Raw genomic sequence first — 15,036 nt, 5'->3', positions numbered from 1 at the left:
CCTATTATTTGTGGGGAAAGGGAGGCCCACGAAGAACAGTGAAACTGCATGTGAAAGCCACCCTGAGCCCTGAGGGGGTGAAGGGGAAAACTGCTATGTTGAGAGTAGACTTTGAGGACTTACAAGTCAATTCTAAAGACCTGAGCTGCATGGTGGTGTCTGACAATTTCTGCCACTGGAATATAACTTTTTGGAGGCAAGAGGCATACTCTGCTTTCTGGGCATGTTACGCTGAAGTGGCAGGCAATGAGGACTTGCAGGGTCTACGTTTTGAAACTGGCCAGAAAGCCCAGGAAATAGTGCTGTACTTTAAAATGTACATGGATGACTTAGAGCCTGAAGATGTGAGGAGGTGGCTGAAGGGGCGAGTCTAAAAGATCCTGGATATCAAGTGCCTGGACCAGTGGCAAATCTGGACCAGGGCATGGAGGGCCAGGGTGGTCATAAAGGAAGACCTGAGATTCCAGGGGGAGAGGAGGTTGGGTAAGGCACCTGCTCTCCATGGTGTTGATAGGGCCCCACTGCGGGTACGTAAGATACCATGGCCAACCTAAACTCAGCACCTGGTGCAGCTTGGAAGGGAATTTAGCTGCCTTCTGTAGCCTGACTGTTTGCTACCGATGTGGCTGCATGGGGCACCAGGCCAAAGCCTGTAAAGAGCAACTGAAATGTACTGGCAGTGCCAGTACCCCCATTCATATGCAAACAAGATACACAAGCAATTCCAACATGGACACCTTTGTAATCGATGAAACACCAGAAGAGGAGCAGAAAGACGACATGATCAAGGCAGCAAATCTGCTCACAGGATCAGAAGAAGAGGTGCAGATGGAAGAGGACTAGAGTGAGGGACCAGGGGAGAGGGGACAAGAGTTGGAGCCAGCAGGCATGGACCTGGAACTGTTTAGGGATAAAGAGAAAGAGCCTCCTCTCCTGGGCCAGTAAAAAGAAAGAAAAAATGTAGTGGGAAGCCGAAGAAAAAGAGGCTGGAGGAGAGAGGGGGGAAGGACTATGAGACAGAAGAGGGGGTGATTGGAAAAGAGTGGGGGAAGAGCTGGGACCTGCCTGTGGATAGTCAAGATGCTGAGGAAGGTGGAAGGAGCTGGGTTCCTAAGCCTCACTGTAATCAAACACCTTGCAAGGGCCACGGAAATGCGAAAAGTGGTGGGGCAGACACCTCAGAGTTAAGTAGTGGGACAGACGAGACATGATGCAGGGTTCTTACTGGATAATAGCTGTAATGGCCTTGATCTCGGCATCAGTAAATGTGAGAAGTCTATATGGGAGGCAGAGATGGGAAATAATGCAGAGAACCTTACAAGCCCTAGACATGCAAGTGGTGGGCTTGCATGAGTGTGGGATACCATGGGGGAAAACTTATAAATACTTGGAGAAGCCATGGAGGGTGGGACTGTCGTGGTGGAGGGGTTCTAACAAGAATAAAGCCGCAGGAGTGGGGATCCTGGGGAGGGAGGGAGGCTTGAAATTCAAAGACCTGCAGGTCTTAGAAGAGGGGAGAGTGCAGAGAGCAGTTGTGGAGGTTAAGGGAGTGGACATGACGCTATACAATGTATATGCACCAGCTGAGACAATGGAGAGGGTGCCCTTGTTTAAAAAAATGGGGATGTGTGTGGGGGAAGGACAGGGCTATGGATTGTGATGGGGGATTTTAACTGCATTTTTGAAGAGGGTGGATGGATTGGGATGGGGCGGGGAGTCGGGATGGATACCACTGGGAAATGGTTGAGGGGGTGGATTAAGGACAAGGGTCTTCAGGATGTTTGGGAAGGGATGGGGGTGTTTACTAGGGTGGACCCAGGTGGGAGGGGGCAATCAAGGATTGACTTTGTGTTGATTTCGGAGGGTTCGGAGATCTGCAACAAGTGGCTGATTGATGTAAACTTGTCGGATCATTGTGTCTTGTGGGTGGAGGTGGGTGTTGGGGAGGGGCTTAAACAGGAGAAAGGGGCATGGAAATTGACTGTTTCCTTACTGGATGATGTCCAAGAATGCAATGTCTTTCAAAGGGCAGACCGCCAGTGGCAAACTTGGCAGCCATTTTTCCCAACATGGTGGGACTGGCAGGTGAAAATTAAGGGGTGCGTGCGGGAGTGGTTCAATCGAGTGGGGAGGAGGCAGGCACAAGGGAAAAAGAAGTAGTTAGTGCATTTGCAAGGGGAAGTTCAAGGACTGTGGGAAAGTTGAAGAGGGGGAAGCGGTGAAGAGAGAATGGGAAAGGGTGAGAGAGGGGGTGAAAAATTGGTTCCAGAGCAGGATGAAAGAGCGGATGTTCCTGGCAAAGGCAGAGTTGGTGGACAAGAGGGAGGAATGGGGGAGTTATTTTGCCTTGTGAGTGAAAAGGAAGAAGTGGGTGAGGGGGGCGGTTTGCACAGCAGATGGAGGGAGGGTGGAGAATGCTGAAGGAGTTTTGCGGGAGGTGACCAAGTATTACAGGGACTTGTTTCACAGGAAAGCAGTGGGGCGGGAACAACTGGAGGGTCTGGTGTGGGGGGGGGGGTGTTGGAAGCAAAGGTTGGGGTGGAAGGGAGGGATGGGTTGATAATGAATTGACATAAAGTGAGATGCTGGGGGTGCTGAAAACAATGCTGCTTAAAGAAGACACAGAGGCAACGGGATCCCGGTGGAATTTTATGTGAAATTTTGGGACTTAGTTAAGGGGGATCTCTTGGCCTTGTTTAGGGAAATTATGGATCAAGGTTGGGTAGGGGAGGGTTTCGCACAGGGTGTTGTGGTTCTGATCTATAAGAAAGGGGGACAGGAACACATAAAAAACTGGAGGCCTATCACCTTGTTGAATTCGGATTATAAGCTGTTCTCCAAGATCCTAGTGGCAAGGTTGGGGGAGGCACTACTGCAGGTGCTGGTTGGGTAATAAATGGGTGTGGAGGTGGGGGCAGCGGATGACACAAGTGCATTGGGTACTTCGGAATACACTATCATAACATTGCTAACCAGAAGTGGAACACTATAGTCGCGAGCCTTGACTTGGAAAAGTCGTACAACAGCATTGGGCATGGATTTTTGTTTTGGGTTTTGGAAGGGATGGGGATGCCAGGGAAATTTGTGGGGTCGGCGTGGGCACTTTATAGGAGGGCAATGAGCAGCGTTCTGGTGAGGGGCTTCCTGGGGAGGCATTTGGAATGGGCTTTGGGGTGAGATAAGGGTGTCCGCTGTCGCCGGGGCTCTTTGTTTGTGCCATTGAACCTCTGGCACAGTGGATCAGGAGGGATAGGATGATCAGCGGGGTTAGGGTGCTGAGAGGAGGGGAATTAAAAATCCCCTTATACATGGGCAATATGATGTGCATGGTGAAGGATGAGGTGTCCCTGGAGAGGGTGATGAAGCACGCAAATGAGTTTGGGGAGGTATTCGGGGCAAGGGTGAATGTGGAGAAGAGTGTTGTCTTGGCGGTAGGGGATTGGAGGGATTTGGGGAAATTCAGACTGCAGGTGGAGAGGGAGGAACTTAATGTACTGGGTGTATGGATAAATACCCAGGGGAAAGGGAAGGGGGCATGGGAGGTACTGGAGGGGAGGGTGAAACAGGTGGCGGGGTTGTGGGGAACATGGGGGTTATCATCTAGGGGGAAGGTGAGGGTTATCAAACAGTGCCTGTTGCCGATGATTTTGTACATGGGGATGGTGTACCCCGCAACCTGGCTACAGGCCCAGTGGGTCCAGTGGGCCTTGTGCCTCTTCTTTTGGTGGGGGAAGACAGAGAAGGTGGCCAGGAAAGAGTTATATAAGGAGGAAGGGTTGGGGGGATAGGGTTTCCCCAACATAGAGGTTTTTGTTCATGTGCACTTCTTGAAGATGGTGGTGAGGGAAGTGAGAGGGGCTCCAGGAATGGTTTCCAACTTCTGCAGGTTCTGGGGGGGAAGGCTATTACGAAGGTTGGGGCCTGTGGTGTTGGACTGCATCGGCCAGGCACTGCAGGTGATGCTGGACAGAAGCAGCTCTAGCTACCTATTTGCCCAATATCGCACAGGCCAGACTCAATATCCCAGACTGCCACTTAGTGCCAGGCAGGCAGGTGGGCAGGGCTGCTTCTGTCCAGTGTCCCCCTCAGTGCCAGCAGAGGCCAGAGCCACTTCCCACGGTGCCCACCAGCAGAGGCAGGGGCCAGAGCATGGCTCGCTTAAGGCATGCCTCGTAGTGCCACCATCCATACTGCCCACCCAGAGGCAGGATAAAATCAATTGGTGGGCTGTATTTTGCCCACCCCTGCTCTAAGTGTTAAAAGCCCATATTCACTCCAACTAAACTGTGGTTTGGTTTATCCCAGGTATACTGTTACGTCAACCACAGACACAAATTTGGAACTCCATAATGAAATAGCAGCAGAAAATCAATCTCTGTAATTGGTCAACATTAATACTGCTAATATTGTTATGCATAATGGAGCCACATCTCCCTTGGGGTAGCACTACTTTCTAGCTAGGACAAAGTGTCTCTGAAGTGGCAGCTGACCATAAGAGAAGAAGCCCCAGGAAGGGGCACTGTCTGGTTATGTAAGACTGGCTCAATGACTCTTGTGCCGTCCTGCCTACCTGCAGGTATAAGGCAGGGAATAGCCAGAGAAAAGGTGTGTGGCCTGGCTTTCCTTATAATTCCTGACTGCTGTAGTGTTCCCTGAGGCTGCTGTCACCCACTGTAACTTAGGGCCGCCTGCAGGCTGCTTTAAATTATGCTGAGGGACTGGCTAGGTGAACAGCAGGGTGCAGATCTTAGGAGAGTACAAAGATGGATTTGTCAATCTTCCCTGAGACCATTTGCATCGCACTTCCCATTTTTGTGTTTATTATTTATTTTACTGTGGATTTTAGGAGACTGTATCATGGAGAAGGACTCCTTTGCACCAGGTGCTGGACAAGCAAAAAACAAAAAGATAGGTTGAACACAAAAGAGCTGACAATAGCTTTACTCCTGCTGTATCTTGCGGGAACTTTGGCTGCAGTTGGATTCTGGGCCAACACTTTCAAAGAAGAGTTTGCTATTTAGTATTGTTATTATTATTAAAATTATTATATCAACTACTACTATTACTACTTCCCAAGTGCAGATGTGACTTTGCAATTGCTTAATATTTCCATTTTTTTTACTTTTCATTTTAAGCTTGGCTTGGATCCATCAGAGTTATCTCAAGCAGACTTGGAATTCTGCACAAACAACATCAACCTTTTGCAACCTTTTCACAGTAGGAGAAAGGGTTGATTTTTTTTTTTTAACTTTCCACAGCTCAGAAATGAATTCTGCTCAGGCTTTAAAAAAAAACCACCCTCACTTTCGGGCTTGAAATGTATTTCTTCCATGAGGAATTCTTCAGAAAGTTATGAGCATGTGAAAAGAGGTAGTCATGGAATTCTCATTGCAGACTTACCTGGAGCCTTAGCTACAAGCAAAAGCTCTAAGGAACTTGGTTTGCAATATAGCTACCCCATTTAGTCCTAGCACCACATAACATATGTGCGGATGTGGATAGGATTATCAGGCAAAGAGAGCTGAGTCAGTCTTTGAGAAGATGGACTCTGCGTGGTTGCTATGTACAGTAATGCTTTCAGTGCACAAAGAGTGCTAGTGAGAGAAAAAATGCAGGCAGGCAAATTCACCTGAACACTCATTTTTAGCAGGGAGGAGCAGCAGCATTCTTTTCACCAGCAAAACCATTTGTCTGTAATGACACCAAGGTCATTATTTTGTATTTTTTTGTATTTCAGGAGTGCCCTCTGCAGAGTCACAGCCCTGCTGTACTGAGAGCTGTACAGACACAAACTAAGAGATAATTCCTTCCTCACAGATTTGGCCATCTAGGTGAAGACCAGATGCAGCAGGTGGGTGTCACAAACTGAGGTGTAATGGCAGAGAGAGAAGAAGGGAAACAATAGTAAAAATGTGTGTTCATGTGCACTTCTATGGGCTCAGTCATGAGCTTGTCTATATGGGGGATAAAAGGGCATAAGGAACCCTCATATTCCCTTGAATTAGGTACTTGCCAGCTGCTGAACAGGTAGGCAAGACGTGGGGCAGGTGGTGAATGATTATCATCCCACTGGTTCTACTTACTGCCCACTCCCAGCCCCGGTAAAAGTGTCTGAGCTAGCAGAGTTGGAAGAAGGCTGTGACAGCATGGGTGGATCTAGGGACTGACACCACAGGGATGGCTGAAGTCCTTTCCCGCTCTCCCCTTCCTCGGATAGATTGTATGAGTCGGCAGCTGCCAGGGGTTTTCTGAGTCCCTGAAGCAAGTGAGACTCCATCCCCTGCCCCCCCCCCGCCCAGTCTTGGCACCCTTTCCCCTCCAGTGTAGACACCTCTCCTCCCCCTCCAACAGGGTTTGCCTTCTGGTGCGAAGGAGGGGGACCTGTTGCTGTCCCCAGCTGACCTGGGTTTTCTGTAACTGGTTGTGTGGGGTGCTGGTCTTGGCCAGGGATAGCAGCAGTGGCTGGGTCCCTGATTCCAGGCACTCCTGATCCCTGCTCAGTCTTCCTGGGTGTTCCCTGCTGGCTGGGAGCAGGTGCTGAAACGTGGGAGGGAGGCACTGCCCACTACCACCACTATCCCGCACCCAACCTGGAACTACATGAGGCTGCTTTCTGTAGCTGGAGCTGGTGGGGGAAACACAGTCAAGGGTGAGGGAGCAGGGACCTGTCCACTGCCACTGAGCTGGGCCTAGTGGGGGCCAAGCTGAAGTGGGGCATAACCATCCTAGAGCTTCCTGGTCAGTGAAGACAAGTGGTGGCAGGGTGTGTGTCTGTCCCCCTCCCCCCTTCCTTACCTGCTCCCTGCTTGTTCACCCCTGCTCTCCCTTCAGTATCCCACATCAGGCCAGGATGCTAGCCATGCTTCTGACTCCATAGGGGCCCCAGGCATTGGGGCCATGGGGAACTAGAGTCATGGGCATGTTACCTACATTATGGAAGGGGGTACAACTGTGTCACTGCACCTCCTGCCCCTGCATGTCATCAAGGGTGTTGACACAAGCTTCCTTTTCTCAAGGGAAAAAGGGAATGCAGGGACCAATTTAGACTCTCTAAGTCCTGATTTTTTTCTCTGTCTTGCACCTAGAGTGGTCTTGAGCTGAGATTATCCATGTGGGTCTGAGTCAGTTAAGCTTCCCCTTTTGAACAACTGCATCCTTTGTAAGTGATATGATATTTCTCCTCTTCTTTTTTTTTAAATTCATATCTCAGGCCTGGAGAGGCCTTTGACAGCATCATTATTAGCTAGTTAGAGTAGCGAGTGCCAGAGGCATGTGATGAGGGCAATGAGAGAAGTTAAATAGCTATTTAACCATTTGTAAACAAACCGTAAAATCATATTAACAAAAGGCCTGTGAAACACTCTTCAGTAGGGAACAACTCTTAGAAAATATATTTCCCAAGTGAAGGCTTTGGCGTAAAGGATCACTTATTAAAGTCATCAAAGAACATGGCAAACGTATGATCTGTAAACATGACACGTGAGACTGGATCTCGTTAATATGCTTATTTAACCCCTTTTGACACTAGCAGCCAGAAGCTTCTGCCACTAAGCACTCAGGCATTTAACATTAGGGCTTTGGGTCCTGAAAACCCAAATCCCAACAGCCGAGGGTAAATGGTAGCTCCCCTGAGAAGGATGGCCCCAGATGTGTGGCAGGCAATATTTTGAGGCATAGGAACAGGGTGAGCAACTATCCTTTGCTGTTCTCAGCAGAAGGGGAATTTGTAACAGAAGATCAGCTGCATAAGACTCTGCTATTAATTGTCTGTGAGAATTACAGCACTTGTTCATTTCTAGAAGCATGGGGAATTTTACCCCTATTGGAAGCTAAGGGCACTGGCCAATTCTAAAGGAGATGGTGGAGCTATCATCTGATCCAGCGCAATAGTTGCGTTCAGTGGATTTTCATATAAGTACTCCAATACTAACAGGAGCACACCTGGTGCTATTCAATAGATAACAGTACCTAGTCACCCCTGTTGGAATGCCATCCCCTGCTTGGGATTTTCAATAGAGACTAAGTGTATTTGATGCATTGAAATTCCAGGAAAGTTGGGTGCCTGCCTATCTTAAGTTCCTTTGAAAACCGTAGGCCCTTTGTCTTGACCTTGGCATGAATCATAGCTATGAAACATATTTTCTGAGGCATCAAGCATGTAGTCTCTTAACATAACTTCTATTACTAGTATTGAGATGGATTTAATATCAAATAACTTTTTAAAAAAGCAAATAGCAGAAAAGTCCATCTCCTTTGAACAGCTCACCTTCCTAAAAAAGGGATTCTCACTCTCCTAAATTGGCTGAGACTGTTACCTGAAAATGTACTAGATGATGTGAGGAGAACTTCATACAATGAGGATTTTCAAAGAGTTTTATTTGGAAGTGAACAGAGCCAGCTATCTTCAGAAAATCCCAGCTCCAGAGAAAAAGGCAAAAAACGTACAACTTGGTAAAGAACTTGAAATGGGTAAATGATGTAAGGGTTGAGTGGAAGTGACACTGGGAGATAGGCTTTACATAATAAAAGTAAGCTGAAACCCATAAGATGCCTATCCATCATGTGGGAAAATACATTTACAGCACTGAGCAATGCTGTATTGTATCAACCTGGTTTTCCAGTGCCAAAGAGTATGTTGCTTGGAGTAAATACAAGACATGCTTAATGACAATTACAATTTGTCTTAATGACAAATAGAAATACCACCCATGAGCATGAAGCAGTGAGGTGGGAGGGAGGAGGGTGTTATTGTGTTGAGTGGTTTCTACTTGAAAAATCCCAACTGATAAGTCCTTCTGGGCTGGAGCCTGGGGTAGGGCTAATGCAGCTGTCACCAGAACCAATTGTAAGCGTACACAGGAGGGAGAAGGGACTGATGGGGAGACGTGGGAGGTAGGGGGAGCCAGGAGGTCTGGGCATGATGAGAGAGACATAGCAAGAAGAATCTACAGGGGAGAGCTGGAAGTATTTAACAGGAGGGGGTCAGAGAGTGCCATTCATTGTCTAGTATTGTTCACCTCCATCATTGAAAGTTCGTAAGTCAAGGCCCACCAACCATGACATTTCATAAAAAATAATAAAACTGTGACTGTTTTTATTTGCTATCTGGTTTTTTTTTAGTTTAACTTTCCAGATATTTTGTGCAACCAGGAGGGCTGCCCATTTGATCCTTAAAAATAATTGGCACTGAAATTATCACATAATCTCACAATGCCACACTCTTGGGCCTTAAGAAAACATGACATTTCACAAAACAATGGAATCATGAGTTTACCAGACTGGTTTATCTCTCTTGCATCTCTCATCTCCACATCCTCATTGTCATTTTCCCTCTCTGGGTCCTACCTTCATTTGAGTATCCTTCTTTCACAACACCTTGTTGCTCCCCTGCTGTTTTCTATCCACTCTGTTACCCTATCTGCCTTCAGGGATCACAGTTGGCTCCAGGCTGAGGGCCAATGCAAGGCCTGTCCACCCCCTAAGTCCCATTTTAAGAGTTTAAGTGAGACTTAATTGGTGAACTCCTTGAGACTTTCCCTCCCCATGAATGAGTTTCACCTCATAGTAGCAGCCATGTCCACATAACTGACTAGAATCCTAATTCCTTCATCTTTGAAAACACACATTGGATGATATATTGCTTGTCTGGGGCTACTGTAGTCAGCAGCAAGACTTCCACTGCTTTCAGTAATCCAGTGATTCTTAATAAGGGTGCAGCAGCATCCTGGGATGTTATGAGATCCTTTTGAGGGGGACATTCAATATTAGGTGTACAAGCACCTACACAAAGAAGCTCCTGAGATTGCAAATAGGAATCCATAGCATCAAAAACATTCTGACTTCTTGTGGGTTTCTGATTTTTTTGCAACAGAACAATTCACTAATTTTTTGAATATGGAAAAATAATAGAGAAGACAAAGAGTGAGCATCCTCCGAAGAGTGCCTTGAGGCTAAAAATGTGAGAACCACTGCAGTAGTCCTTGGAGCAGGCTTAATGGACAAGGTGGGGAAGTAAGCAGAGAGGTATGATACTAGGACATACTAGCCACATCTACACATTATACTACGCTGCTGTAGTATCCCACACTCACAGTATGGGATGTTACTGTGCCCAGAGCAGGGGGGTCATACTCAATGATCTAATAGGTCCCTTCTGACCCTAGATATCTATGAAATCTATGAATTATTTGGTGACAGCACAGTAACAACAGTGCCATAGGGGCACATGTAGACCTTGCCCATTGCCTTGTACATTTTATGCCACCTAACTCCCCACGAACCTCACCTCTTCTTAGGCAATTGGAATACAAAAATTTCAACCTGATGGTGAGTAGCTTGAGAAATGCTAGCCTGCTGCTCCCAAAGGGCAAATGTTTTCCTAAACATTTGAATCCTGGGCATGAGCTTAGGTTTCTCTAAAGCAGCTACACTGTCTCACTGGGAGTTACTCTGCACAGAGTAGGAGTCGATGGGGTGTTTTGTGGCAGTAATCCCAAGTGTGATATAGAGGCAGCATAAGCAGACCCTTGAAAGAAGGCCCATTGACTTCTCTGAGATTTGTGTTAGGTCCTTAGCTAGGACACTCCTTTGCCAGTGCACTTTCTGCTAGTGAGTGCAAGAAAGTAAGAAAATAACTTAGCCCAGCACAACTTGTCCCTGAACTCAAACCCAGTAATTATTGGATCACTTCAAAGGAGGAGCATATTAAGGTTGTCAGCAGTTCAGTATATGGTGATTATCATGGTTGCAGGATGGGAAACATCATTCAATACTGTTGGGCCCTCTGATACAGTATTATATTGTGGGAGCATGTTGCAGTGCCATGGTGACATTTGCATGATGGTGGTGATGGTTTTTCTATGATGTTACAATGCAAACAGCTCATAGACAATAGTCTCCCAGGGAAGAAGGTTTAAAAAGTTTCCCATCCTTAGTGCAACTGCACAAAGGAAAGAAGGTTTTTAAGAAAAGCCAATGAACTGCTTCTTGAAGTGGCCTCCTATTTAAGAGTGTGCAAACACCTCATCCTCAATAAATGGACCCAAAGGAAATCCAGAAAACAGTGAGCTGTAAGTAGAAAAAACAGATGACATCTTTATACTGTGATCATCTAGGAACCTTCACTTAACTTTGGCTTTGTGACTGCCAAAAACCAGTACTTGAGAAATGTGGCACCAGGAATCTTAAAGTCACTTTCTTAAGCTTGGAAAATGCAGCTGCTTTGGGAATCTAGCCCAAGATGGTTATTATCCACTGTGCAGAAAATAGCTTCTGCTGTGAACTTTCCTGAATGCCATATTCTTCACAACTACTGGTCATCTGTATCACCTGGGAATAATGGCACTCTCTGGGAGTGTACCATGATATAAAAGACACGAAACTGGAAATTGGGAAGCTACTACAGAGCCTGATGCCCTCTGTGAAAAAATGTTCATGACTTTCTGCCAGGTTGTTGTTACCATTGTTAAAATGGGCACTGTCCATATAATTAAAAACCTCTGACAGATGTGAAATCCTGGAAGTTTATATGAATCATTTGTTGCTAAGCAGAATAACATATATCACTGCTGAAATGCATGCCATGAGACAGTTCTAACGTACCATTTGTCTTTTCCATAATTCATTCTCATGCAGGACAAATGCTCTGTGGAGAGTTAGTCATAACGGACTCTGAACTTTCCCAACTAGAATAACATCTTCATTTGTCAGACAGTTCTTCTGAAGCCCAACTGTTGCTGTATGGTTGCCTATTTGTAAAATTTAATTGCTCAAAATACACCTGCCCCACAAATCCACTTGTGGTAGGATTGTAGTGAACAAACTCTGCCTCCAGGTTTTAAACCCTGCATTTTCTCTCTGCATTAGCAAGCTGCATCTATGTTATAATTCAGAACAAAACTGTATGGAAAACCCTGTCACAAATGACTTCTTTTGCCAATGGAAAGGATGTAATAATGCACACATGTTGACTTTCATCTTTGATCAATGCTAAGATTTATTGTCTTTCCACGTAAATATTGAGTGAGATGTGGCCTTGGTCAATTAAGTTTGTCTCAGTCAATAAATCTAGACATTGACTGCAGGAGAACTCAGTGTCTGCTTGTTGGTTAGTGACTAGCATTAACTGGTATCATCCTCCCAGAAAGGGCTGGTTGGACAAAATGACATCCTTTAAAATGACAAAGAATTTTTCAGACTGCCTCATGGATTTTAGAAACTGGCTCAATCTTTATTTCAGCCACAAGCTTCCTGTGTGATCTCAGGCCAGTGACTTAGCCTGTATTACACAGGTAGTCAGGCTAGATGAATATAATGATTCCTTCTGGCTTCTCAATCTCTGGCTCTGCCTTGGGTCTCAGTTCTCCATTTGTAAACTGGTGATAAAAGCATTTTCCTATCTCCTGGGATGTTATGAGGGATAAAGCTATTCATGAGTCTGTGAGGTACTCAGATACTCTACTCATGAAGGACAGATTGTGATACTTGATAAGAAAATGTGCAAAATCCTTCAGGAAACTGAGGGTTGGTGTTAGGGGTGCCTGGATTCCTAATGTTAGGAGTGGGTGGCATAGGAAGGATGCTGTGTAATTTAATTGACCACAAACTGTTTCTTCATCAATCTTAGCTCAACCTTTCATGCACAGACCAATCAATAATCTTGTTTCTTGAAAAAATGGCATACTGTGGGAGACTGAAGGAACTCACTCTATTTAGATAAAAAAAGGAGATCAAGAGAAGACTTGATTATGGTGTCTTAAGTACCATCATGGGGAGAAAATGCTAGGTACTAAAGAGCTCTCTTTTAACTTGGAAAAGAAAGGCAGAACAAGAACGGATGGCTAGAAGTCAAAGCCAGGGCAATCCACGTTAGAAATAAAGCACTTTTTAAAAAGTGAAGATGATTAACCATTGGAATAAACTACCAAAGGGAGCCGTGGCTTCTATGTCTCTTGATATCAGGACTGGAGGTGTTTAGTCAAAGACAATTATTGGGCTCAACACGAGAGGAAAATGGATATAACTGTGCTATGCAAGAGGTCAGATTAGGTGATCTAATGGTCCCTTCTGATTTTAAAAGCAGAGGCTCCATGAATCTGTGATGTGTGTGGAAGTTTCTTGTTAACTGGCAACATTGCAAAAAGAAAAAAAAATGGAACAAAAATTCAGGATACCTGGTACTACACACACAAGGATAACAGTGTAGTGAACGCTTGAAGATCTACATCTGCTCACAATATTTATCTTGGAAAGTTCTCGAGCTGAACAATGTTTCTCTTTCCCCTTTGTTTACTTGTGCAAAAAAATTGTTGAAATTACCAAAAGTTTTCATTTTTGAAAAAATGTCACACAACATTCTTAGTGATGTCTCTCTCTTTTTTAAATGGTTAGGAAAGGTTTCTGTTTAACAAAAATTCAGGTTTTCAGTAAACAATGATTTCAATATAAATTCACAGTAAAATAAAGATTTAAAAACATTTAGCAGAAACCAGAAATTGGGCAGAAAATGGAAACAACTTGGAAATGTTGCAATATCTTGGGCAGTTGTATTTCCCATTTTCTGAGCAGTTCCAGATTTATGGGGAATATATGTTGATATGATATTGTGATGCCTTCTATTTTCTGTGCAACACACTTTAAATGTGTAATCTTTTCCATTCAGCATTATTTAGCAGCCATTTTGTCCCTACAGTTATAGAGATTTTCACACAGCGCTCTGTTAACTTGACTTTGTTGTTCTTGTTGAACTTAGTCTGGACAAAGACTCACTGTAGATGGAAAGTAAACGTTTGTGCTTGCACCTGGAAACATAGCAGGGCAGGTTCCCTTTTCACCTTCCCCGGTCACGAGAGGTGTGAGGAAAGATAGGCTCTGTGTAAGTTCTAGTGGGTGGAGTGAAGCATTGTCTTCCTGGCATCAACATGAAACCCAGGACAAAGTGGATGGATCATATCCGTAGGGCAGTGTAAATCTGCACAGCTCCTTTGACTTCAGTGGAGCTAGGCCAGTTCATACTAGGTGAGGCTGTATCCAAAGTAAAGAATGAGCTAACTGATCAGGAATCCAGGTGCTCTTCAATATTTGGCAAGAGACACCCTAGGAAAGGAAGCAAGGGAACAATGGGCAGATTGCCGGCTAAATGCCATGAACTGGCGCACATGCGAACTGTCCTAGCAATTGTGCTGTGATTCAAATCCAGCACGAAAGCACTTTAGCAGAGGGTCTCTAATAGAGCATTTTCAGTGAGACTGATTTGACTAAGTGCTCCTTTCCCTTTCCTGACTTTTAGATTTCCTGTGCGCCCACTTCCTGGAATCCTCTGCAGCTGGATAGTCAGGAGTCTTCTAGCAGACTTCCCTGATTAACCAGACACTGCTTTTCTGAAACCCTCTGTTCTGTGTGGAAGAAGGCTTACACCCTCAGCTCAAGTTGGGTGGCAACTTATAAGTCTATCAGGGGTATACATCAGGGCCTGGGGGAGCATCTATTCACCAAGGCCCCCCAGGGGAGGACAAGAAATAATGGGCACAAACTAATTGAAGATCATTTCAGACTAGGCATAAAGAAAAACTTCTTTATGAGTCGAGTCCCGAGGGTTTGGACCAGGCTTCCCCCAGAGGTGGTCAGTCACCCATCCTGGTGATCTCCAAAAAGCGTCTTGATGCCCACCTTGCTGGGGTCATCTGATCCCAGCTGTCTTTCCTGCACATGTGCAGGGGGGCTGGACCCAATGATCTGTAAGGTCCCTTTCAGCCCCTAACAAGTATGAAACGTAAGCCAGGTTTGAATAGCAGGGTGGAAGAAGAAGCTCTGAATTGGGTGTTCCAGAGAAACAGGGCTATACAGCACCAGGCAAAATGATGGGCATAAGCTTAGTCTCTACGTCCAGGATATATTATTAAACTGGAGGCTGATTCTGTGGCTCTTGCCCACTTGTCCTTAGCAGTATTCTCTGGTTTAGTGCTGTCTGGGTAAAGTTCCCTGTGTTAGTCTGGAAGGGAGGAGAATGTGGGTTGCCTGCATATTTCATTTGGAGCA

The 15,036-nt window shown here is 45.6% G+C and overlaps 1 long non-coding RNA gene across 2 annotated transcripts in view; it reads left to right on the top strand.

Moving 5' to 3' along the window:
- The window catches only part of LOC109284280 (uncharacterized), a 184,417-nt gene that overhangs the window by 12,793 nt on the left and 156,588 nt on the right, over window positions 1–15,036 (top strand). For both annotated transcript variants that reach the window (XR_009462032.1, XR_002091662.2), the window contains 2 exons: window positions 5,738–5,851; window positions 7,086–7,159. This is a non-coding gene — a long non-coding RNA (uncharacterized LOC109284280). The remainder of the gene's footprint in view (window positions 1–5,737; window positions 5,852–7,085; window positions 7,160–15,036) is intronic.

This window comes from Alligator mississippiensis, chromosome 4 (assembly GCF_030867095.1).
Source record: "Alligator mississippiensis isolate rAllMis1 chromosome 4, rAllMis1, whole genome shotgun sequence".
Taxonomy (NCBI): Eukaryota; Metazoa; Chordata; order Crocodylia; family Alligatoridae; genus Alligator; species Alligator mississippiensis.
Note: the sequence above shows the minus strand (reverse complement) of the source record. Positions and strands in the feature narration are given on the sequence as shown.